The following is a 27705-nucleotide window of genomic DNA, read 5'->3' as shown; positions in this document are numbered from 1 at the left end:
CAGGCCTGCGCGAGGCCCTCGAAGCCGATCGCGACGCTGCCGCCCGTTCGCTCGCACCCCATCACCGCCGAGCGCCCCGCCGCCCTCGGTCTCCCAGATCTAGATCGGATTGGGAGAGACGAACGGCCACGTGGGCCACCGCATCCCTCCGGCCCAGCTAGATGGCCCGCTCCCTCCTCTGCACGACCTGGGCCGAGCCCATGGGTGAGCAAACCCCAGATCTTCGCCCGATGCATGTTTTAACTATTCTACGCTCACGTGTTTTTATGCTAAGTCCCGAATCTGCATTATTTTGTGTACATCTTCAACTTGTCATATCTCCATGTCCGTGGCTCCAAATCATGCATATAATATATCAAAATGTTCACTGTGAGATGCTCTTAATTTTGTTACATTGTACCATGCTTGTTTGAGTCCATCTTGATGCCCTAATCATTGTTGCAAGAGTGCTATATGATGTTAACTGCTGTCTGCTAACAGTACTTGGTGATTTGCCTTTTTCATTGCATTTTGTGTGTGTATCTGATGAGATTGATGTCTACATGAGTTTTGAGCTACATATTGTCATCTTTAAAGTGGTGAAATCCATGTATTTTTTTAAGTCTTGAAGTGAGTGCATCAAGCTCGTGAAGTAGGGTACTTGCCGTTACTGTTTTCCTAGGCTGAATCTGTCATTTCATGATGCTTTGTAAACCTGCTGCTACAAGTCATTCTGTTCATAATTTGGAGATGTTCACTAAGGATGTTTTGCTATACATGTCATTCTATATCCTTCAGTGCCCTTGGTTGCATTTATAGCTTGTAGTACATTGTTCATATCATGCTCCAAAGTTGCTAAATAATGTTGCTGTCAGCCTGTTAACATTAAGTTCAGTTTTTCCATGTGTTTTGTTAGTTATCCATGTACCCTATGAACTTTCTCTTGCCATTCTTAGCTTTATAAATATGTCATCATACTGTTGGTCACCTTGTCATGCCATGTATTGCTTTGTAGTGAGTGGTACAAGCTCACCAACATGCCTACATATTGTTGTTCCTGCCATGTCTGAATCTGTCATATCATTTGCCATGTTTGCATGGATCCTACCATCTTTTCTGTTGATCTTTGTAATAAGTTCAGTAAGGGAGTTGTGTTCTTTGTCTTTAGTATTAGCATGCCATGCCTTTGTTTGCCATTATAAGTTCCTGTAGGATGTTGTTTGATAGCTCTAAACATTGCAACGGATGTTATTTCTGCTATGTCTATAAACTGTTATTATTTGCAATCTTGCCATGTCCTTTTGAGCATGTTCTTATGATTTCTGGAGATAGCTCAGTGTTCATGTTTTGTTGTGCTTTACTTGTACATCATGCCCATGACTTTTGTTTTCATGTTGAGGTGCTGTAGCATATTTCCATGATGCTTGCTAGAAGCCTAGTTGCTGTTTTGGACAGCTTGTCCTTTAAACTTGTAGAGTGTACATGTTGAACCGTTGCTCCGTTTTGAGTGTGCTCTATATGAAACTTGCTTAGAATTGCATGTAGTTTCATATTATCATGTTGCATCCATGTTTTGAGAGTGTTTGCTTGATGTTTGTATGCATTTTGCATCAATGCCATGTTTAACTTGTTTTGCTCATATCTTCTAGGCCGTAGCTCCGAACTAAATGAACTATATATGTAACTTGACTAGAATTTTGTGTAGATCATCTTGGTGCATCTTAACTTGATGTTTAACAACTTGAACATAAGGTTTCTTCAGATCTGGACCAACTTCTAAATTTACATATGGGGTCTTTCCGGAATTTGTTATATGTTGTTATCGGCCTCATTTAAACTTGCTTTGATGTGTTGCTCTTGTATGCATCATCTCTTGCCATGAGTAGCCTCATATAGCCTTTGTCATGCATCACACTTGGTTGAGCATCATGCCTTGGCTATGTGTTGTGTGTTTACCGTGTGTTTTCTTCTTTCCGGTTGTGCTTCTTCTCGTTAGTTCCTGTTTCCTTGCGTCCGTGAGGATTCGTTCGACCATGCTTGGTTCATCTTCGTGGCATCATCTTCTTCATGGACTCGTTCTTCTTCCTAGCAGGATTTCAGGCAAGATGACCGTCACCTTGGATCTCATTACTGTGATTGCTATGCTAGTTGCTTAGTTCTATCTCTATGGTGCGCTACCTATCACTTTCTCTTCAAGCCTTCGAAATTGCCATGTCAGCCTCTAACCTTTTTCACCGTTCCTAGCAAACCATTTCTTGGCTATGTTACCACTTTGCTCAGCCCCTCTTATAGCGTTGTTAGTTGCAGGTGAAGTTGAAGATTGCTCCATGATGGACAGGATTATGTTGGGATATCACAATATCTCTTATTTAATTAATGCATCTATATACTTGGTAAAGGGTGGAAGGCTCGGCCTTATGCCTGGTGTTTTGTTCCACTCTTGCCGCCCTAGTTTCCGTCATACCGGTGTTATGTTCCTTGATTATGCGTTCCTTACGCGGTTGGGTGATTTATGGGATTGACAGTTCGCTTGGAATAAAACTCCTCCAGCAAGGCCCAACCTTGGTTTTACCATTTGCCTCACCTAGCCTTTTTCCCTTGGGTTTCCGGAGCCCGAAGGTCATCTTTATTTACCCCCCGGGCTCGTGCTCCTCCGAGTGCTGGTCCAAACTAGAGCACTGTGCGGGACCGTCCCTTGGCAACTTGGGTTACGCTGGTACCTGTATGCTTCACTCATCCGGTGTGCCCTGAGAATGAGATATGTGTAGCTCCTATCGGGATTTGTCGGCACAGTCGGGTGGTCTTGCTGGTCTTGTTTTACCATTGTGAAAATGTCTTGTAAACCGGGATTCCGAGACTGATCGGGTCTTCCCGGGAGAAGGAATATCCTTCGTTGACCATGAGAGCTTGTGATGGGCTAAGTTGGGAGACCCCTGCAGGGTATAAACTTTCGAGAGCCGTGCCCGCGGTTATGTGGAAGATGGGAATTTGTTAATGTCCGGTTGTAGATAACTTGGCACCAGATTAAATTAGAACGCATCAACCGTGTGTGTAGCCATGATGGTCTCTTTTTAGCGGAGTCCGGGAAGTGAACGTTGTTTGGGTTGTGTTTGAACGTAAGTAGGAGTTTAGGATCACTTCTTGATCATTGCTAGGTTCACGACCGTTCCGTTGCTTCTCTTCTCGCTCTTATTTGCGTATGTTAGCCACCATACTTGCTTAGTCGTTGCTGAAACCTCACCACTTTACCCCTTCCTTACCCATTGAGCTTTGCTAGGCTTGATACCCATGGTAATGGGATTGCTGAGTCCTCGTGGCTCACAGATTACTACAACAACAGTTGCAGGTGTAGGTTATGCGATGATCATGACGCGAGAGCGATGCTTACTTGTTTTGGAGTTCTTCTTCTGCTTCTTCCTCGATCAGGGGATAGGTTCCAGGTTGGCAGCCTGGCCTAGCAGGGTGGATGTTGTTTGAGTTTCTGTTTGTGTTTCATCCGTAGTCGGATGTTGCCCTTATGTATGATGATGCTGTATTCGTGTGGCATTCTATGCCTCTTGTATGTATCCCCTACTATTATGTAATGGTATGATGTAATGATATCCACCTTGCAAAAGCGTCTCCAATATGTGTTTCTAGCCTTAGTGGGACCTTCAAGTTCCTTTAGGATAGGGTCGCATATTGGGCGTGACAAGTTGGTATTAGAGCCTCGACCGACCATAGGAGCCCCCTTGATTGATAGTGTAGTTTGGCCGTTGTCGAGTCTAGAAGAAAGCTGTTTTCGGAGTCTAGTTATATCAGAGAGTAGGAATTCTTTTTACTCCTCTACCCCTTCGTCACTCTGGTGAGGAATCTTGACGTAGGTGTTTTGAATTACTTCCCCCCCTTCAAATTTTCTTTAGGATCACGCAGTTGGTTTTTCGATCGTGTTCCTCAGCTCTTTGCATCCGGTGCATTTCTCGTCAAGAGGATTCGACCCACCTTGTTTTTGCAAGTTCAATCCTCAGGTTTTTTCTTTTCCCACCCACCCACCCCTTCTTCTTCTTGGAACCGAAGTCTGTAATCGAGTATCCATCCTACTCGTGCAAAGCTTTTGCATTCTTTCAACCGGTGTTTCCTCTTGAAGTTATTCATCGATTTTCCCCCTTCCAAGTTGCCTTTGTTTTCCCGCCCTCCCACCCTCTTCTTCCCGGAGCCCGAGTCTGTTTCGAGCATCAATTTTCATTCGTACAGAACCTCTTCAGTCTTCCCTCAATTATTTCAACCGGTGAATACTCTTTTGTTCGACATTCTTCATCTCTTTTTATTCTCCGGTGGATTCAATTAAGGTTTTTCGGTAGTGATTATATTCTTTCTCTCGGCTCAAGTGTTTTCCCTGCTCGTTCGCCTCTCGCCAATTTATCATTCTGGGGTGCTCTAGATATCTCAGGAGATTCCTCTATGTTCCAATTAATTCGAGGCTGTCACCTCATTCAAATATTTCAATTGTTCCGGTGCATCATCTATCTGTTTAACAATTATTTCCAACGGTGGGCCCTAACCCATAGGTCTTTTCCCAGGATCTTACCTGACTCTTCTAATTATTTCGGAGTTATTCTCAAATTCTTTTCAAGTGTGACGTAAGAATGGATTCCATCAGTCACATGCCTTTTCAAGATCGATTTCAATTCTTTTCATTGTTGGCTGAACCTCTTCGCTTTTCGTTCTCCCCGAGTATCTCAGTATTTTTGGTGGTGTTTTCCATCGTCTTTTGAAGACCTAAGAAGAGTTTTTTCCTCTAAATCTTGCCCGTTCTCTCGAAGACTCGTGGTTCTAGTTTCATGCTACCGTCTCAAATTATTCCATTTGTTAGATATTACTTTTTCCCACCTATCCGGAGTATTTCAGGAGTTGATTTCTGTTTCGCTTCACCGGAGGCCATCATTCCAGAAGAATTCTTCGTCCTCACATTTCAGCTATCGTTATCCAATTATCCCGACGCATCTGACAAGTATTCCTTAATCAGCTTGTTATCTCTTTGTTCTTTTGCACCTAAATCCCCTCAGAGCATATTTGTTCTTCTAATTATTCTCGGTGATTCATTCTCTTTCATCAGTCATTTTCGAATTCTTACGGTGGTTCGTTCAAGATTCTTTTTCTTTGTTTATCATATTAATTCATTCGTTCTTTCCTATCCTCCCGGTGATTCGTCGAAGACTTCTTCAAGTTGGCGCTATATCTCTCTTCAATCCTTTCTACAGGAATAAGTTGCATGCCAGATCCGGTTGTCATCAATTTAATTTGATGAAGGATAATAATACAATAAATCTTATTCTTATTTCATCCAAGTGAGTAATCCCTTCCTTCAGAGTTTGTTCTTGATGAATAAATTCTAGTTCCAAGTGTTTTCATATTTTCTTTTCCGGAGTTCAAATTTCCTCGGTCATTTCGTCGGAACCTCCATCTAAATCACCATAAGGCTCATCTTATTCTTTCTTCGTTCATTCTATCTCATCATCCTTTTGCCACCGGAGTTCTTCATGGTGGTTCTTCATGATTTAATTCATTCGTGGTGGAATTTCTTGCTCTTCCATTTGTTCTTTTCATTCCATTCTTTCAATTCTTCCTGAGGCATTGCGTTGTTCATCTCATCTAGTGTCATCCCATCTTGTGAAGTTCATGTTCTATTCCTTCAATTTTCCAGCCGGAGTGCTGCCGGAATTCTTTCGTTCTTACTCCTTTTCTACCTTGGTCTAACAAGAGTGGTTTTAGAGTCTATCTATTCCTTGAGCTTTTTATTCTCATCATATTAGTCATTTCTCTTTTTACCAAGTACTCTCGTCCTTGTTCATCTTCTCTCTTGAGCACTTACTTCACCTCTTCCTCTTTCTCTTCTGTCTTGTTCCTAAGATATCGGGACGAGATCTCTTGTTAGTGGAGGAGAGTTGTAACGCCCCAGATTCGATGCGCCAGATGTCTTCCAGTTATTCGCCATCGCTGCCATGTCATTTGTTTGCATGTTGCATTTTGCCATGTCATCATCTACATTTCATCTGCATGTTTTTCAAAACTTGCATCCGTTCGGGTTCCCCCTGTTCTAACCGTTGTCTGTTCTAAGCCCAACCACACTCGCACGCGCCCGTCGCCCCTCTCAGACCTTATTTCGTGAGCGGGATAAAATTCATTCTCGGAATGGGCCACGATTTGCCGAGTGGCCTTGGTATATCACCGGTGGACCGCCCATCAAATTTTGTTCCATTTGGAGGTCGTTTAATGCCCCAATGGTTAACTGTGTAGCACGAAACCCCTCTCTCTTTGCAGCCCAACCCTCTTCACCACAACCCATGAGCCCATCCAAACCCCCTACATGCTCTCGGTCGTTCGATCGTGATCGTGTGTGCGAAAACCGCACCTTATTTGGACACTCCTAGCTCCCTCTACCTATACTAGGCCTCTTCCCGTCCAAATCAGGGTCCAAACCCTAGCCTCTCTCCCTCTCAGCCGCCAGACGTGTCCGCCCACCGCCGGACACGCCCGCGCCGCCGCCCGCAGCCACTCCCCTCGCGCCACGTGGCACTCCACCACCGCGCGCTGCCGCCAGCCCGCCAGGCCCGCGCGGGGCCCCCGAAGCCCATCGCGACGCTCCCGCCCGTTCGCTCGCGCCCCATCGCCGCCGAGCGCCCCGCCGCCCTCGGTCTCCCCGATCCAGATCGGATCGGGAGAGACGAACGACCACGTGGGCCACCGCATCCCTCCGGCCCAGCTAGCTGGCCCGCTCCCTCCTCTGCATGACCTGGGCCGAGCCCATGGGTGAGCGAACCCCAGATCTTCGCCTGATGCACGTTTTAACTATTCTACGCTCACCCGTTTTTATGCAAGTCCGGAATCTGCATTATTTTGTGTACATCTTCAACTTGTCATATCTCCACGTCCGTGGCTCCAAATCATGCATATAATATATCAAAATGTTTGTTGTGAGATGCTCTTCATTTTGGTACATTGTGTCATGCTTGTTTGAGTCCATATTGATGCCCTAATCATCGTTGCAAGAGTGCTATATGATGTTAACAGCTGTCTGCTAACAGTACTTGGTGATTTGTCTTTTTCATTGAATTTTGTGTGTGCATCCTATGAGCTTGATGTCTACATGAGTTTTGAGCTACATCATGCCATATTTATATTGGTGCAATCCATGTATTTTTGTGAGCCTTGAAGTGAGTGCATCAAGCTCGTGAAGTAGGGTACTTGCTGTTACTGTTTTGCTAGGCCGAATCTGTCATTTCGTGATGCTTTCTAAACCTGCTTCTACAAGTCATTCTGTGCATAATCTGGAGATGTTCACTAAGGATGTTTTGTTATACATGTCATTATCTATCCATCCATGCCCTTGGTTGCATTTATAGCTTGCAGTCGATTGTTCATATCATGCTCGAAAGTTGCTAAATAATGTTGCTGTCAGCCTGTTAACATTAAGTTCTGTTTTGCCATGTGTTTTGTTAGTCATCCATGTACCCTATGAACTTGCTCTTGCCATGATTAACTTCATAAATATGTCGTATTATTGTTGGTCACCTTGTCATGCCATGTGTTGCTTTGTGGTGAGTGGTACAAGCTCACCAACATGCCTACTTATCGTTGTTCTTGCCATGTCTGAATCTGTCATATCATTTGCCATGTTTGCATGGATCCTACCATATTTTCTGTTGATCTTTGGAATAAGTTCAATAAGGGAGTTTTGTTATTTGTCTTTAGTATTAGCATGCCATGCCTTTGTTTGCCATGATAAGTTCCTGTAGGATGTTGTTTGATAGCTCTAAACATTGCAACCGAATGTTATTTCTGCTAAGTCTGTAAACTGTTATTATTTGCAATCTTGCCATGTCCTTTTGAGCATGTTCTAGTGATTTGTGGAGATATCTCAGTGTTCATGTTTTGTTGTACTTTACCTGTACATCATGCCCATGACTTTTGTTTTCATGTTGAGGTGTTGTAGCATATTTCCATGATGCTTGCTAGAAGCCTAGTTGCTGTTTTGGACAGCTTGTCCTTTAAACTTGTATAGAGTGTATGTGTTGAACCGTTGCTCCGTTTTGATTGTGCTCTATATGAAACTTGCTTAGAATTGCATGTAGTTTCATCTTATCATGTTGCATACATGTTTTGAGAGTGTTTGCTTGATGTTTGTATGAATTTTGCATCAATGCCATGTTTAACTTGTTTTGCTCATATCTTCTAGGCCGTAGCTCCGAACTAAATGAACTTTATATGTAACTTGACTAGAATTTCGTGTAGATCATCTTGGTGCATCTTAACTTGCTGTTTAACAACTTGAACATAAGGTTTATTCAGATCTGGACCAACTTCTAAATTTACATATGGGGTCTTCCGGAATTTGTTATATGTTGTTACCGGCCTCATTTAAACTTGCTTTGATGTGTTGCTCTTGTATGCATCATCTCATGCCATGAGTAGCCTCATATAGCCTTTTTCATGCATCATACTTGGTTGAGCATCATGCCTTGGCTATGTGTTGTGTGTTTACCGTGTGTTTGCTTCTTTCCGGTTGTACTTCTTCTCGTTAGTTCCTGTTTCGTTGCGTCCGTGAGGATTCGTTCGACCATGCTTGGTTCGTCTTCGTGGCTTCATCTTCTTCATGGACTCGTCCTTCTTCCTAGCGGGATTTCAGGCAAGATGACCGTCACCTTGGATCTCATTACTATCATTTCTATGCTAGTTGCTTCATTCTATCGCTATGCTGCTCTACCTATCACTTGCTCTTCAAGCCTCCCAAATTGCCATCAGCCTCTAACATAGGGTGAGATGGATAAGTGAGATAGAACTAGCTCCAATTCATCAATGTAATGTAGGCATGTATTCCGTAAATAGTCATACATGCTTATGGAAAAGAACTTGCATGGCATCTTTTGTCCTACCCTCCCGTGGCAGCGGGGTCCTAGTGGAAACTAAGGGATATTAAGGCCTCCTTTTAATAGAGAACCGGAACAAAGCATTTGCACATAGTGAATACATGAACTCCTCAAACTACGGTCATCACCGAGAAGTATCCCGATTATTGTCACTTCGGGGTTGTCTGATCATAACACATAAAAGGTGACTATAGACTTGCAAGATAGGATCAAGAACACACATATATTCATGAAAACATAATAGGTTCCGATCTGAAATCATGGCACTCGGGCCCTAGTGACAAGCATTAAGCATAGCAAAGTCATAGCAACATCAATCTCAGAACATAGTGGATACTAGGGATCAAACCCTAACAAAACTAACTTGATTACATGGTAAATCTCATCCAACCCATCACCGTCCAGCAAGCCTACGATGGAATTACTCACGCACGACGGTGAGCATCATGAAATTGGTGATGGAGGATGGTTAATGATGACGACGGCAACGAATCCCCCTCTCCGGAGCCCCGAACGGACTCCAGATCAGCCCTCCCGAGAGAGATTAGGGCTTGGCGGCGGCTCCGTATCGTAAAACGCGATGAAACTTTCTGTCTGATTTTTTTCTCCCCGAACGTGAATATATGGAGTTGGAGTTGAGGTCGGTGGAGGTCCAGGGGGCCCACGAGATAGGGGGCGTGCCCAGGGGGAGGGCACGCCCCCCCTGTCTCGTGGCCAGGGTGTGGGCCCCTTGTTCTTGATTCTTTTTCCAATATTTTTTATATTTTCCAAAAAGTGCCTCCGTGGATTGCCAGGACATTCTGAGAACTTTTCTTTTCTACACATAAAACAACATCATGGCAGTTCTGCTGAAAACAGCGTCAGTCCGGGTTAGTTTCATTCAAATCATGCAAGTTAGAGTCCAAAACAAGGGCAAAAGTGTTTGGAAAAGTAGATACGTTGGAGATGTATCAACTCCCCCAAGCTTAAACCTTTGCTTGTCCTCAAGCAATCAAGTTGATAAACTGAAGGTGATAAATAAAAACTTTTACAAACTCTGTTTGCTCTTGTTGTTGTAAACATGAAAAGCCAGCATTCAGGTTTCAGCAAATATTATGAACTAACCATACTCACAATAACACTTAGGTCTCACAATTACTCATATCAATAGCATACTCAGCTAGCGAGCCATAATAATAAAACTTGGATGACAACACTTTCTCAAAACAATCATAACATGATATAACAAAATGGTATCTCGCTAGCCCTTTCTGAGACCGCAAAACATAAATGCAAAGCACCTTTAAAGATCAAGGACTGACTAAACATTGTAATTCATGGTAAAAGAGATCTAGTTAAGTCATACCCAATATGAACCAATAGTAATGAATGCAAATGATAGTGTGCTCTCCAGCGGGTGCTTTTTAATAAGAAGGGTGACGACTCAACATAAAAGTAAATAGATAGGACCTTCACAGAGGGAAGCAGGGATTTGTAGAGGTGCCAGAGCTCGATTTTAAAACAGAGATTGAATAACATTTTGAGCGGCATACTTTTGCTGTCAACGCAAAAACTATGAGATGGCTGTATCTTCCATACTACAGCATTATAGGTAGTTCCCCAACAGAATGGTAAAGGTTTATACTACCCCAACCACCAACAAGCATCAACCCATGGCTTGCTCGAAACGAGTGCCTCCAACTAACAACAGCCCTGGGGGAGTTTTGTTTAATTATTTTGATTTGCTTTGATCTTTTTGGATCATGGGACTGGGCATCTCGGTTACTAGTCCTTTCTCGTGAATGAGGAGCGGAGTCCACTCCTCTTGAGAATAACGACCTAGAATGGAAGATATAGGCATCCCTAGTTGAAACATAAGCTGCTCAAGCATACAAAACAGAATTTCATTTGAAGGTTTGGATTTTGGCACATACAAGTTTACTTGGAACGGCAGGTAAATACCGCATATAGGAAGGTATAGTGGACTCATATGGAACAACTTTGGGGTTTTAAGGAGTTTGGATGCACAAGCAGTATTCCCGGTTAGTACAGGTGAAGGCTAGCAAAAGACTGGGAAGCGACCAACTGAGAGAGCGACAACAGTCATGAACATGCATTAAAATTAATTTACACCGAGTACAAGCATGAGTAGGATATAATCTATCATGAACATAAATATCATGAAGGCTATGTTGATCTGTTTCAACTTCACGCGTGAACATGTGCCAAGTCAAGTTACTCAATTCATTCAAAGGAGGATACCATCCCATCATATCACATCATAATCATTCTAATAGCATGTTGGCACACAAGGTGAACCATTATAACTCATAGCTAATCAAGCATGGCACAAGCAACTATAATCTCTTAATGTCATTGCAAATATGTTTACTTCATAATAAGCTGACTCAGGAACGATGAACTCATCATATTTACAAAAACAAGAGAGGTCGAGTTCATACCAGCTTTTCTCATCCCAATAAGTCCATCATATATCGTCATTATTGCCTTTCACTTGCACGACTGAACGATGTGTATAATAATAAGAGTGCACGTGCATTGGACTAAGCTGGAATATGCAAGCATTCAACTCAAGAGAGAAGACAAGTAATATGGGCTCTAAGTTAAATAAACAATCATGCATATGAGAGCCACTAAACATTTTCAATATGGTCTTCTCGACCCCCAAAGGAAAGAAAATAAAATAAAACTATTTACACGGGAAAGCTCCCAACAAGTAAGAAGAAGAACTAGAAATCTTTTTGTGTTTTCAGTTTAATTTCTACTACAAGCATGGAAATTAAACTAACTAATTTTTTGGTTTTTCTTAAGATTTATCAAACACACAAGAAGAAAGCAAAAAATAAAATTAAACTAGCATGGATAATACAATGAAAGAGTATGAGCACCGACGACTAGTGTGTGAACATGAATGTAAAGTCGGTGAGAGATACGTACTCCCCCAAGCTTAGGCTTTTGGCCTAAGTTGGTCTAGTACCAAGGACCGCCGCTACTCTCCCCGGTGTACTAGGAGGTGTAATTAGGATACCACTGGCTGGTCATCTCCGAATCCCACTGGACAGATGATGCACGATAAGGGCCCAGTGCAGGTTCTGGCTCCGGCCTCAGGTTCTCAAGTGAAAGCTTGGGCTCGATGAATGTACACCGCTTCCGGCGTGACAAGAAAATTTTCTGCAAGCAAATCAAACAATAGAGGCGCATGCAAAATAATAATCTCAATGAGTTTCTTATTAAATCTAAGTTTATACAAGAGCATCTTCTCTTCGTTGTCAACAATAAACTTGTGTGCTACCATGCTCTTGTAATCTAGAATGTGAGGAGGCAATTTTGTGTCCCCTTTCTCATGGTGCCTAATGGGTATCTGAAAATGTCTAGCAAGACGTGAAGCATAGATACCTCCAAATATGGGCCCTTTTGTACGATTCAGGGCTAGCCGTTTAGCAACGATGACACCCATACTAAAACTATTGTCTCCAAGCAAAGCATGTTGAAGAATGATAATATCAGGACCACTAAAGTTTCCACTATTTCCACGACCAATCAAGAATCTACTAGCAAATATGGCAAAGTAGCATAAAACAGGAAAGTGTATGCTAGAGATTTTTGCCTCGGAACCCTTCTTTGGCTCCTCTACAGCGATAATATTAACAAAGCCATCCACATCTTTACGATGGGGTTCCTCTAATTCTCCCTCATAAAGTATCCTACACACCGCGCAAAAATCACGTAGAGACATTTCTCTGAATTCATCATACAAGTGAAATGATACTGCAGGCGGTGACTTCTTATGATAATAATAAAAGTTTTCATGAAAGTATTGGTGAGTAAGAGATACTGATCGATCCGGTCATCGATGAAACCGGTGAGGCCTGCATTCTCGATCAAAGAATTAAAATCTTCATGAATCCCAACTTCTTTCAAGAGATCATTGCATGGCCATTCACACGACCGTACTTCCGCTAAGCAAGGAAGATTATACTTGGCTTTTTCCTTCTCTTTAGCTTGTTTTTCTTGAGAGCCTTGGCTAGAATAACCCCTTAAAAGTCTCCTTAACATTTTCTGAAAATTTCTGAAATTTTAGTAACTTCAAAATAAAAGTGAATAAAACTAAACAAGATTGGTAGCAACTACTCCTACAAGTGCCTAGAGCCTATATCATGCATTAGAATTGCTTGGGACCTCATAAATTCAACATGCAAGATCAAGAACATGGTCACCTATGCAGCAAAAAATTGCAATGAATAAAGCACTAGAACAAAAACTATTTGGACCAATGGAGGAGTCACATACCAAGCAACAATCTCCCAAAGCAGTTTTGTGAATGGAGCTTTGAGCAAGGAGATCAAAAATCGCAGCAAAATGAGCTAGAACTCGTGCTTGAGCTGGATGGGGATTTTTTTGGGTAGAAGATGAAGTGTGTGGGTGCTGGCATAAGTGGAGGGGGGCCACCAGGGGCCCACGAGACAGGGGGCGCGCCCAGGTGGGGTGGGCGCGCCCTCCACTCTTGTGGCCTGGTGCTTTCCCCTCCTACAGTGATTTCAGTGCCTAAAATCCTCAAATATTCCATAAAAAATCATACTAAATTTGTAGGGCATTTGGAGCACTTTTATTTTTGGGATATTTTTAATGCACGGATAATTCAGAAAACAGACAAATAATACTATTTTTGCTTTATTTATTCTAAATAACAGAAAGTAAAAAGAGGGTACAGAAGGTTGTGCCTTCTAGTTTCATCCATCTCATGATCATCAAAATGAATCCACTAACAAGGTTGATCAAGTCTTGTTAACAAACTCATTCCGAATAACACGGAACCGGAGAAATTTTGAATAACACTAAGTTACCTCAACGGGGATATGAAAATCCCCAACAACTAGAATATCATACTTTTTCTTGATAGTAGGGAGAGGAAATTCAAAACCTCCAATAATAATAGTTGGAACTTTTCCAATAGAATTGATGCTATGAACTTGAGATTGTTTCCTCGGGAAGTGTACCATATGCTCATTACCATTAACATGAAAAGTGACATTGCCTTTTTTGCAATCAATAACAGCCCCTGCAGTATTCAAAAAAGGTCTACCAAGGATAATCTACATACTATCGTCCTCGGGAATATCAAGAATAACAAAGTCCGTTAAGATAGTGACATTTGCAACCACAACAGGCACATCCTCACAAATGCCGACAGGTATAACAGTTGATTTATCAGCCATTTGCAAAGATATTTCAGTAGGTGTCAACTTATTCAATTCAAGTCTACGATATAAAGAGAGAGGCATAACACTAACACCGGCTCCAAGATCACATAAAGCAGTTCTAACATAATTTCTTTTAATGGAGCATGGTATAGTTGGTACCCCCGGATCTCCAAGTTTCTTTGGTATTCCACCCTCAAAAGTGTAATTAGCAAGCATGGTGGAAATTTCAGCTTCCGGTATCTTTCTTTTATTTGTGATGATATCCTTCATATACTTAGCATAAGGATTTACTTTAAGCATATCAGTTAAGCGCATGCGTAAGAAGATAGGTCTAATCATTTCAGCAAAGCTCTCAAAATCCTCATCATCCTTTGTCTTGGATGGTTTAGGAGGAAAGGGCATGGGTTTCTGAACCCATGGTTCTCTTTCTCTACCGTGCTTCCTAGCAACAAAATCTCTCTTACCATAACGTTGATTCTTTGATTGTGGGTTATCAAGATCAACAGCAGGTTCAATCTCTACTTCAGTGTTTTTGCTAGGTTGAGCATCAACTTGATCATTAGGTTCATGTTCATCACCTGATTGTGTTTTAGCATCAGAAAAAAAAATATTATTGGGATTCTCAGGTGTGTCTATAGTAGGTTCACTAGAAGCATGCAAAGTTCTATCATTTTTCTATTTCTTATTTTTAGAAGAACTAGGTGCCTCTAAATTATTTCTCTGATAATCTTGCTCGATTCTCTTAGGGTGGCCTTAAGGATACAAAGGTTCCTGAGTCATTCTACCAGTTGTAGTAGCCACTCTAACAGCAAAGTCATTTTTATTATTTAATTCATCAAGCAAATCATTTTGAGCTTTATGTACTTGCTCAGCTTGAGTAGCAACCACAGACGCATATTTGCTAATGAGTTTAAGTTCACCTTTAACTCTAGCCATATTATCGCTCACGCGTCCTATCTCGAAAGCATTATTCTTTAACTCTCTACCAACATAAGCATTAAAACTTTCTTGTCTAGCCATAAAGTCATCAAATTCATCTAAGCATGGGCTATGAAATTTAATAGAGGGGATTTCAACTTTATCATATCTATAGAGAGAATTTACCTTTATTACCTGTGTTGGGTTATCAAGACAATGTGGTTCTTCAACATGCGGTATATTAAGACCATGTATTTCTTCAATAGGAGGTAAATTCTTAACATCTTCAGCTTTAATACCTTTTTCTTTCATTAATTTCTTTGCCTCTTGCATATCTCCAGGACTGAGAAATAAAACACCTCTCTTCTTCGGAGTGGGTTTAAGAATAGGCTCAGGAGTTGGCTCAATTGGTTCAGGAATTGCCTCAGGAATTGGCTCAGGAAGAGTCCAATTATTTTCATTAGTCAACATATTATTCAATAGCAATTCAGCTTCGTCGGCTGTTTCCCTGAAAACACAACCAGCACAACTATCCAAGTAGTCCTTGGAAGCATCGGTTAGTCCATTATAAAAGATATCAAGTATTTCATTTTTCTTGAGAAGATGATCAGGCAAAGCATTGAGTAACCGGAGAAGCCTCCCCCAAGCTTGTGGGAGCCTCTCTTCTTTGATTTGCACAAAATTATATATTTCCCGCAATGCAGCTTGTTTCTTATGCGTAGGGAAATATTTAGCAGAGAAGTAAAATCATATCCTGGGGACTACGCACACAACCAGGAGCAAGAGAATTGTACCAAGTCTTAGCATCACCCTTTAACGAGAACGGAAATATCTTAAGGATATAAAAATAGTGAGATTTATCATCATGAGTAAACAGGGTAGCTATATCATTCAACTTGGTAAGATGTGCCACAACAGTTTAAGATTCAAGGCCATAAAAAGGATCAGATTCAACTAGAGTAATAATCTCAGGATCAACAGAGAATTCATAATCCTTATCAGTAACACAGATAGGTGAAGTAGCAAAAGCAGGGTTAGGTTTCATTCTAGCATTAAGAGACTGCTGCTTCCATTTAGCTAATAATTTCTTAAGATCATATCTATCATTGCAAGCAAAGATAGCTCTAGCAGCTTCTTCATTCATAACATAACCCTCAGGAACAATAGGCAATTCATAATCATTCGGAGAACTTTCATCATTACTATCATCGATAATATCATCTTCAATAATTTCATTCTCTCTAGCCCTAGCAAGTTGTTCATCAAGAAATTCACCTAATGGCAAAGTAGTATCACGCACAGAAGTAGTTTCGTCATAAGTATCATGCACAGCAGAAGTGGCATCATCAATAACATGCGACATATCAGAATTCATAACAGTAGTAGGTTTAGGTGTCGCAAGTTTACTAATAACGGAAGGAGAATCTAGTGCAGAGCTAGATGGCAGTTCCTTACCCCCCCTCGTAGTTGAGGGCAAAATCTTGGTTTTAGTGTCTTTCAAGTTCTTCATAGTGATCAACAGATATAAATCACAAGTGACTCAGAGAATAGAGCTATGCTCCCCGGCAACGGAGCCAGAAATTAGTCTTGATAACCCACAAGTGTAGGGGATCGCAACAGCTTTTGAGGGTAAAGTATTCAACCCAAATTTATTGATTCGACACAAGGGGAGCCAAAGAATATTCTTGAGTATTAGCAGTTGAGTTGTCAATTCAACCACACCTGGATAACTTAGTATCTGCAGCAAGGTATTTAGTAGCAAAGTAGTATGATAATAAAGGTAATGGTGGCAAAAGTAAAGATAATAGTTTTTGGGTTTCTGTAGTAATTGTAACAGTAGCAACGGAAAAGTAAATAAGCGAAGAACAGTATGCGAAAAGCCCGTAGGCAATGGATCAGTGATGGATAATTATGCCGGATGTGATTCCTCATGTAATAGATATAACATAGGGTGAGACAGAACTAGCTCCAGTTCATCAATGTAATGTAGGCATGTATTCCGTAAATAGTCATACGTGCTTATGGAAAAGAACTTGCATGACATCTTTTGTCCTACCCTCCCATGGCAGCGGGGTCCTAGTGGAAACTAAGGGGTATTAAGGCCTCCTTTTAATAGAGAACCGGAACAAAGCATTACCACATAATGAATACATGAACTCCTCAAACTACGGTCATCACCGAGAAGTATCCCGATTATTGTCACTTCGGGGTTGTCGGATCATAACACATAAAAGGTGACTATAGACTTGCAAGATAGGATCAAGAACACACATATATTCATGAAAACATAATAGGTTCAGATCTGAAATCATGGCACTCGGGCCCTAGTGACAAGCACTAAGCATAGCAAAGTCATAGCAACATCAATCTCAGAACATAGTGGATACTAGGGATCAAACCCTAACAAAACTAACTTGATTACATGGTAAATCTCATCCAACCCATCACCGCCCAGCAAGCCTACGATGGAATTACTCACGCACGGCGGTGAGCATCATGAAATTGGTGATGGAGGATGGTTGATGATGATGACGGCGACGAATCCCCCTCTCCGGAGCCCCGAACGGACTCCAGATCAGCCCTCCCGAGAGAGATTAGGGCTTGGCGGCAGCTCCGTATCGTAAAACACGATGAAACTTTCTCTCTGATTTTTTTCTCCCCGAACGTGAATATATGGAGTTGGAGTTGAGGTCGGTGGAGGTCCAGGAGGCCCACGAGATAGGGGGCGCGCCCAGGGAGAGGGGGCGTGCCCCCTGTCTCGTGGACAGGGTGTGGGCCCCCCGAGTCTTGATTCTTTCGCCAATATTTTTTATATTTTCCAAAAAGTGCCTCCGTGGATTTCCAGGACATTCCGAGAAATTTTCTTTTCTACACATAAAACAACATCATGGTAGTTCTGCTGAAAACAGCGACAGTCCGGGTTAGTTTCATTCAAATCAAGCAAGTTAGAGTCCAAAACAAGGGCAAAAGTGTTTGGAAAAGTAGATACGTAGGAGACGTATCAGTCATCATCAACCATCCTCCATCCCCAATTTCATGATGCTCACCACCGCGCGTGAGTAATCCCATCGTAGGCTTGCTGGACTGTGATGGGTTGGATGAGATTTACCATGTAATTGAGTTAGTTTTGTTAGGGTTTGGTCCCTAGGATCCATTATATTCTAAGATTGATGTTGCTATGACTTTGCTATGCTTAATGCTTGTCACTAGGGCCCGAGTGCCATGATTTCAGATCTGAACCTATTATGTTTTCATGAATATACTCCCTCCGTTCCTTGATGTAAGGTGTATAGATTTTTGAGAAAAAATCCGAAATATAAGGTGTATTGCGTTGCACCACTCGTCTAGATAATGTTTTTAGGGATTTGATTACATTTCCTTATATTAGGCAAGCTCCTCTATCTTCTCATGTCAATTAGTTAGGTGTAATCTCACCCAAAACTTTTCAAACTTTCCCTCAATGTGCGTTCTTTAATTTTCGTGCCAAAAACTATACACCCTATATTTAGGAATGGAGGGAGTATATGTGTTCTTGATCCTATCTTGCATGTTATATTCACCCACTATGTGTTATGATCCGGCAACCCCGGAGTGACAATAGTCGGGACACTTCCCGGTGATGGCCGTAGTTTGAGGAGTTCATGTATTCACTAAGTGTTAATGCTTTGGTCTGGTACTCCATTAAAAGGAGGCCTTAATATCCCTTAGTTTCCAATAGGACCCCGCTGCCACAGGAGGGTAGGACAAAAGATGTCATGGAAGTTCTTTTCCATAAGCACGTATGACTATATTCAGAATACATGCCTACATTATATTAATGAATTGGAGCTAGTTTTGTATCACCCTATATTATAACTGTTGCATGATGAATGCCATCCGACATAATTATCCATCATTGATCCATTACCTACGAGCTCGTTTCATATTGATCTTTGCTAAGTTACTTTTCTGTTACCACTGTTACGATTGCTACAAAACTACTACTATTACTTCTGCCACCATTACTATTACTTCCATACCACTTTACTACTGAATACTTTACTGCTGATATTAAGTCTTTTAGGTGTGGTTGAATTGATAATTCAGCTGCTAATACTTGAGAATATTCTTTGGCTCCCCTTGTGTCGAATCAATAAAATTGGGTTGAATACTCTACCCTCAAAAACTATTGCGATCCCCTGTACTTGTGGGTTATCAAGACCTTTTTCTGGCTCCGTTGCCGGGGAGCATAGCTCTATTCTCTAAGTCACTTGGGATTTTTATCTGTTGATCACTATGAGGAATTTGAAAGATCAAAGAACCAAGATTTTTCCCTCAACTACAAGGGGAGGTAAGGAACTGTCATCTAGCTCTGCACTTGATTCACCTTTTGTTTTGAGTAAACTTGCGACACCTACACCTGCTATTGATTCTGATATGTTGCATGTTATTAATGATGCCACTTCTGCTATGCATGATGCTTATGATGAACTACATCTTTTCTTGATAATACTGTGCCACTAGGTGAATTTCTTGATGAACAACTTGCTAGGGTTAGAGGGAATGAAAATACTGAAACAAATGATATTATTGAAACTTATGATTATGATTCTCCCCCTAGATATGAATTGCCTGTTGTACCTGAGGGTTATATTATGGATGAAGAAACTGCTAGAGACTTTTTTGCTTGCAATGATAGAGATGATCTTAAGAAACTGTTAGCCAAGCTGAAAGAAAAATCTTTGAATGCTAGAATGCAATATGATCTTAAGAAACGGTTACTGATAAGGATTATGAATTCTTTGTCAATCCTGAGTTAATTACTTTGGTTGAATCTGATCCTTTCCATGGCTATGAATCTGAAACTGTTGTGGCACATCTTACTAAACTATATAGCCACCCTATTTACTCATGAGGAGAAAAATTGTTATTAGTATATTCTTAAGTTGTTTCCTTTCTCATTAAAGGGTGATGCTAAGATATGGTTTAATTCTCTTGCTCCTAGTTGTGTGTGTAGTCCCCAGGATATGATCTACTACTTCTCTGCAAAATATTTTCCTGCTCATAAAAAACAAGCTGCCTTACGAGAAATATTTAACTTTGTGCAAATTGAAGAAGAGAGTCTCCCACAAGCTTGGGGGAGGCTTCTCCAATTACTTAATGTTTTGCCTGATCATCCTCTCAAGAAGAATGAAATACTTGATATCTTTTATAATGGATTAAATGATGCTTCCAGAGATCACCTAGATAGTTGTGTTGGTTGTGTTTTCAGGGAAATAACTGTTGATCAAGCTGAATTGCTATTAAATAATATATTGAGTAATGATAATGATTGAACACTTCCTAAACCAAATCCTAAGCCAACTCCGAAGAAAAGAGGTATTCTATTTCTCAGTGCTGAAGATATGCAAGAAGCAAAGAAATCTATGAAAGAAAAAGGTATTAAAGATGAAGATGTTAAGAATTTACCACCTATTGAAGAAATACATGGTATTGATAACCCGACACAGGTAGTAAAGGTAAATTCTCTCTATAGATTTGATGAAGGTGATATGCCTCATAATAAGTCTGCTAGTCAATTCTGGGATGAGTTTGATAATTTTATTGTTAAACAAGAAAACTTCAATGCTTATGTTGGTAGACAATTGAAATGTAATGCTTATATGGTTGAACTCTTGAGTGATTATATGTCTAGAGTTAAGAATGAGCTTAAGCTTATTAGTAAACATGCTTCCATGGTTACGACTCAAGTAGAACAAGTACTTAAGGCACATGATGATTTGCTCAATGAGTTGAATAGTAAGAATAATGATAATGTTGTTAGAGTTATGACTAGAGGTGGTAAAATGACTCAGGAACCTTTGTATCCTGAGGGCCATCCTAAGAGAGTTGAGTAAGATTCTCAGAGAGTTAATTCTGATGCACCTAGTCCTTCTAATAAAAATAAAAAGAGCACTGATAGTACTTTGCATGCTTCTAGTGAACCTGTAATAGACACACCTGAGAATCCCAATGATATTTCTATTTCTGATACCGAGACACAATCTGATGATGAACATGAACCTGGTGATAATGTTAATGATGATGCTCAACCTAGTAATAGTATTGATGTAGAAGTTGAACCTGCAGTTGATATTGATAACCCACAATCAAAGAATCAACGTTATGATAAGAGAGACTTCGTTGCTAGGAAGCACGGTAAAGAAAGAGAACCATGGGTTCAGAAACCCATGCCTTTTCCTCCTAAGCCATCCAAGAAAAAGAATGATGAGGATTTTCAGTGCTTTGCTGAAATGATTAGACCTATCTTTTTGCGTAAGCGTTTGACTGATATGCTTAAAATGTCTCCTTATGCTAAGTATATGAAAGATATTGTCACTAATAAAAGAAAGATACTGGGAGCTGAAATTTCCACCATGCTTGCAAATTATACTTTTAAGGGTGGAATACCAAAGAAACTAGGAGATCCAGGAGTACCAACTATACCATGCTCCATTAAAAGAAACTATGTTAAAACTACTTTATGTGATCTTGGAGCCAGTGTTAGTGTTATGCCTTTCTCTTTATATCGTAGACTTGAATTGAATAAGTTGACACCTACTGAAATCTCTTTGCAAATGCCTGATAAATTAACTGCTATACCCATCGATATTTGTGAGGATGTGCCTGTTGTGGTTGCAAATGTTACTATCTTAACGGACTTTGTTATTCTTGATATTCCTGAGGAAGATAGTATGTTGATCATCCTGTGTAGACCCTTTTTGAATACTGCAGGGGCTGTTATTGACTGCAACAAAGGCAATGTCACTTTTCATGTTAATGGTAATGAGCATACGGTACACTTTCCGAAGAGACAACCTCAAGTTCATAGTATCAATTCTATTGAAAAAAATTCAACTATTGCTACTGGTGGCTTTGAATTCCCTCTTCCTACTGTCAAAAAGAAATACGATATTCTTATTGTTGGGGACACTGCTACCTCTTGAGCATGCGTTGGTTTTTCCCTTGAAGAGGAAAGGGTGATGCAGCAAAGTAGCGTAAGTATTTCCCTCAGTTTTTGAGAACCAAGGTATCAATCTAGTAGGAGGCTCCTCAAAAGTCCCACGCACCTACACAAACAAACAAGAACCTCGCAACCAACGCGATAAAGGGGTTGTCAATCCCTTCACAGTAACTTGCGAAAGTGAGATCTGATAGAGATAATAAGATAAGATAAATATTTTTGGTATTTTTATGATATAGATTCGAAAATAAAAGATGCAAATAAAAGTAGATGGAAAACTTATATGATAAAAGATAGACCCAGGGGCCATAGGTTTCACTAGTGGCTTCTCTCAAGATAGCATAAGTATTACGGTGGTGAACAAATTACTATCGAGCAATTGATAGAAAAGTGCATAGTTATGAGAATATCTAGGCATGGTCATGTATATAGGCATCACGTCTGTAACAAGTAGACCGACTCCTACCTGCATCTACTACTATTACTCCACACATCGACCGACTCCTGCCTGCATCTAGAGTATTAAGTTCATAAGAACAGAGTAACACATTAAGAAAGATGACATGATGTAGAGGGATAAACTCATGCAATATGATGTAAACCCCATCTTTTTATCCTCGATGGCAACAATACAATACGTGCCTTGCTGCCCCTGCTGTCACTGGGAAAGGACACTGCAAGATTGAACCCAAAGCTAAGCACTTCTCCCGTTGCAAGAAAGATCAATCTAGTAGGCTGAACCAAACTGATAGTTCGAAGAGGCTTGCAAAGATAACTAATCACACATAAAAGAATTCAGAGGAGATTCTAATATTTCTCATAGATAAACTTGATCATAAACCCACAATTCATCGGATCTCGACAAACAAACCACAAAAAGAGTTACATTGAATAGATCTCCAAAAAGATCAAGGAGAACATTGTATTGAGATTCAAAGAGAGAGAAGAAGCCATCTAGCTAATAACTATGGACCCGAAGGTCTGTGGTAAGCTACTCATAACTCATCGGAGAGGCCTTGGAGATGATGTAGAGGCCCTCCATGGTTGATTCCCCCTCCGGCGGAGCACCGACGAAGGCTTCAAGATGGGATCTCGCGGATACAGAAGGTTGCGGCGGTGGAAGGTTTTCGTGGTGCTCCTGGATGTTTTCAGGGTACTTGGATATATATAGGAGGAAGAAGTAGGTCCGTTCACACTCGAGGGGCCCACGAGGATGGGGGGCGCGCCCACCCCCTTAGGGCGCGTCGGGCACCCTCGTGTCCGCCTCGTTCGCTGCTTGATGTCCACTCCAAGTCTCCTGGGTTGCGTTTGTTCCAAAAAGATCGCTCCCAAAGGTTTCATTCCGTTTGGACTCCGTTTGATATACCTTTCCTTCGAAACACTGAAATAGGCAAAAAAAAACAATTCGGGACGGGCCTCCGGTTAGTAGGTTAGTCCCAAAAAGGATATAAAAGTGTAGAGTAAAGCCCATAAACATCCAAAACGTGTAATATAATAGCATGGAACAATAAAAAATTATAGATATATTGGAGACATATCAAGCATCCCCAAGCTTAATTCTTGCTCGTCCTCGAGTAGGTAAATGGTAAAAACAGAATTTTTGATGTGGAATGCTACCTAGCATAATTCTCAATGAAATTTTCTCTATTGTGGCATGATTGTTCAGATCCAAATGATTCAAGATAAAAGTTTATAAAACATAAAAATAGTAATACTTGAAGAATACTAACAAATAATCATGTCTTATCAAAATAGCACAGCCAAAGAAATCTTATCCCTACAAAATCATATAGTTAGGCCATGCTTCATTTTCATCACACAAAATACTCCCATCATGCACAACCCCGGTTTCAGCCAAGCAATTGGTTCATACTTTTTAACGCGCTTTAGCTTTTTCATCTCTTACGCAATACATGAGCGCAAGCCATGGACATAGCACTATATGTGGTATATGGTGGTGGTTGTGAAGACAAAAAGGGAGAAGATAGTCTCACATCAACTAGGCATATCAACAGGCTATGGAGATGCCCATTAATAGATATCAATGTGAGTGAGTAGGGATTGCCATGCAACGGATGCACTAGAGCTATAAATGTATGAACGCTCAACAAAAGAAACTAAGTGGGTGTGCATCCAACTTGCTTGCTCACGAAGACCTAGGGCATTTTGAGGAAGCCCATCATTGGAATATACAAGCCAAGTTCTATAATGAAAAATTGCCACTAGTATATGAACGTGACAACATAGGAGACTCTCTATCATGAAGATCATGGTGCTACTTTGAAGCACAAGTGTGGAAAAGAGATAGTAGCATTGTCCCTTCTCTCTTTTCTCTCATTCTTTTATTTGGTGGGCTTCTTTGGCCTCTTTTTTTATATGGGCTTCTTTGGCCTCTTTTAGTTTTTTGTAAAGTCCAAAGTCTCATCCCGACTTGTGGGAGAATCATAGTATTCATCATCCTTTCCTCACTTGGGACAATGCTCTAATAATGAAGATCATCACACTTTTATTGATTTACAACTCAAAAATTGCAACTCAATACTTAGAACAAAATATGACTCTATGTGAATGCCTCCGGCAGTGTACCGAGATATGCAATGAATCAAGAGTGACATGTATGAAAAATTGTGAAGGTGGCCTTGCCATAAATACGATGTCAACTACATGATCATGCAAAGAGCAATATGACAATGATGAGGCATGCCATAATAAACGGAACAGTGGAAAGTTGCATGGCAATATATCTCGGAATGGCTATGGAAATGCCATAATAGGTAGGTATGGTGGCTGTTTTGAGGAAGGTAAATAATGGGTGCATGATACTAGCGAAGGTTGTGCGGCATAATAAAGGCTAGCAAAGTGGAAGGGTGAGTGTGCGTATATCCATGGACTCACATTAGTCATAAAGAACTCATATACTTATTGCAAAAGTCTACTTGCCTTCGAAGCAAAGTACTACTACGCATGCTCCTAGGGGAAGGGTTGGTAGGAGTTAACCATCGCGCGATCCCGACCTCCACTCATAAGGAAGATAATTAAAAGAGCATCCCATGCAACAAATTTATCAACATAACTTTTACTATATGTGCATGCTACGGGACTTGCCAACTTCAACACAAGTATTTCTCAATTTCATAATTTCCCAACCAGCATGACTCTAACATTACCACCTTTATATCTCAAAACAATTATCAAGCATCAAATTGATCATAGTGTTTAATCCACTTTCTATGATAGGTTTTATTATACCCAACTTGGATGCTCATCATTCTAGGACCAAATTTATAACCATAGCAAATACCATGCTATTCTAAAAGACTCTCAAGATAATATAAGTGAAGCATGAGAGATCAACAATTTCTTCAAAATAAAGCCACCATCGTGCTCTAGAAAATATAAGTGAAGCACATAAAGCAAAACTATCTAGCTCAAAAGATATAAGTGAAGCACATAGAGTATTCTAATAAATTCTAAATCATGTGGGTCTCTCCCAAAAGGTGTGTACAGCAAGGATGATTGTGGTAAACTAGAAATCAAAGACTTATATCATACAAGACGCTCCAAGCAAAACACATATCATGTGGCGAATAAAAATATAGCTCCAAGTAAAGTTACCGATAGACGAAGACGAAAGAGGGGATGCCTTCCGGGGCATCCCCAAGCTTAGGATTTTGGTTGTCCTTGAATATCTTAAGGTGCCATGGGCATCCCCAAGCTTAGGCTCTTGCCACTTCTTATTCCATAGTCCATCAAATCTTTACCCAAAACTTGAAAACTTCACAACACAAAACTCAACAGGAAATCTCATAAGCTCCGTTAGTGCAAGAAAGAAAAACCACCACATAAGGTACTGTAATGAACTCATTATTTATTTATATTGGTGTTAAACCTACTGTGTTCCAACTTCTCTATGGTTCATACCCCCCCGATACTAGCCATAGATGCATCAAAATAAGCAAACAACACACGAAAAACAGAATCTGTCAAAAACAGAACAGTCTGTAGCAATCTGTAACTTTCGAATACTTCTAGAACTCTAAAACTCCTAACAAAATAGGAAGTCCTGATAAATTTGTCTATTGATCTACAGCAAAAAGAATCAACGCAAAATCACGTTCCTGTGAATTACTAAAATTATTTTCGTGCGCCCAAAGTTTCTGTTTTTCAGCAGAATCAAATTAGCTATCACCGTAGGTTATCCTATAGGTTCTACTTGGCACAAACACTAATTAAAAGATAAAAATACATCTAAACAGAATCTAGATGAAAAATTTATATGTAAACATAAGCAAAAAGTAAGAAACAAAAATAAAATTGGGTTGCCTCCCAACAAGCGCTATCGTTTAACGCCCCTAGCTAGGCATAAAAGCGAGGATAGATCTACGTGGTGCCATCTTTGGCCTTCAATTCATAGTAGCTCGCATGATAGATTCATAAGGTTATTTAACTTTCTTTCTTGGAAAGTGTTCCATGCCTTTCCTTAATGGAAATTGGAATCTAATATTCCCTTCCTTCATATCAATAATTGCACCAATCGTTCTAAGGAAAGGTCTACCAAGAATAATAGGACATGAAAGATTGCAATCTATATCAAGAACGATAGAATCTATGGGCACATAATTCCTATTTGCAATAATAAGAATATCATTGATCCTTCCCATAGGTTTATTAATGGTCGAATCTGCAAGGTGCAAGTTTAAAGAGCAATCATCAAAATCATGGAAACCTAGCACATCACATAAAGTTTTCAGAATCATGGAAACACTAGCACCCAAATCACATAAAGCATAGCACTCATGATCTTTAATTTTAATCTTTATTGTAGGTTCCCACTCATCATAAAGTTTTCTAGGTATATAAACTTCCAAATTAAGTTTTTCTTCATACAATTGCCTCAAGGCATCAACAATATGTTTGGTAAAAGCTTTATTTTGACTATAAGCATGAGGAGAACTCAACACGGCTTGCAACAAGGAAATACAATCTATTAAAGAACAATTATCATAATTAAATTCCTTGAAATCCATAATAGTGGGTTCAATGCTATGTAAAGTTTTGACCTCTCCAATCCCACTTTTACCAAATTTATCATCAAGATATAAAAACTCCGAATCATTGGGACACCTTTTAACTAAAGTTGACTCATCTCCTGTCCCATCATTATAAATATTCATATTGCAAAGCAAAGATTTAATAGGGGACACATCAATAACTTTTAGATCTTCATCATTATTTTCCCCTAACCCTTCTAGTTTGGCAACCATCTTATTAACTAAGGTGGCTTGCTTATCAAAAATTTGGGCAATAGATTTTTCAAGACGAGCAATCTGGGAATTCAAACCATAAAACTCTTTAGACATATCATCAAGCTCTTTATTCATGTATTCCACAAAGCTTTTTTGTTCTTTAAGCTCTTTTCTAAAGAAACTATTGTGCTCAAATTGTAAAGTCATAAAGCTTCTCATGTTTAATTCAACCTCTTCCAATCTTCTAAGATGGAGATCAACGTTCGTAGGTAAAGCCATAGGGGCAAACCGGCACACGAGAGGCAAGAGAAAAAGAGAGGCGAACGGAAAAGAGAGGGCGAATAAAACGGCAAGGGTGAAGTGGGGAAGAGGGAAACAAGAGGCAAATGACAAATAATGTAACGGGAGGGAGATGGGTTTGTGATGGGTACTTGGTATGTCTTGACTTCAGCAAAAACCTCCCCAGCAACGGC

The sequence above is a fragment of the Triticum aestivum genome, chromosome 2B (assembly GCF_018294505.1).
Source record: "Triticum aestivum cultivar Chinese Spring chromosome 2B, IWGSC CS RefSeq v2.1, whole genome shotgun sequence".
In the NCBI taxonomy this organism is placed as follows: Eukaryota; Viridiplantae; Streptophyta; class Magnoliopsida; order Poales; family Poaceae; genus Triticum; species Triticum aestivum.
This window is presented reverse-complemented; position numbering follows the sequence as displayed.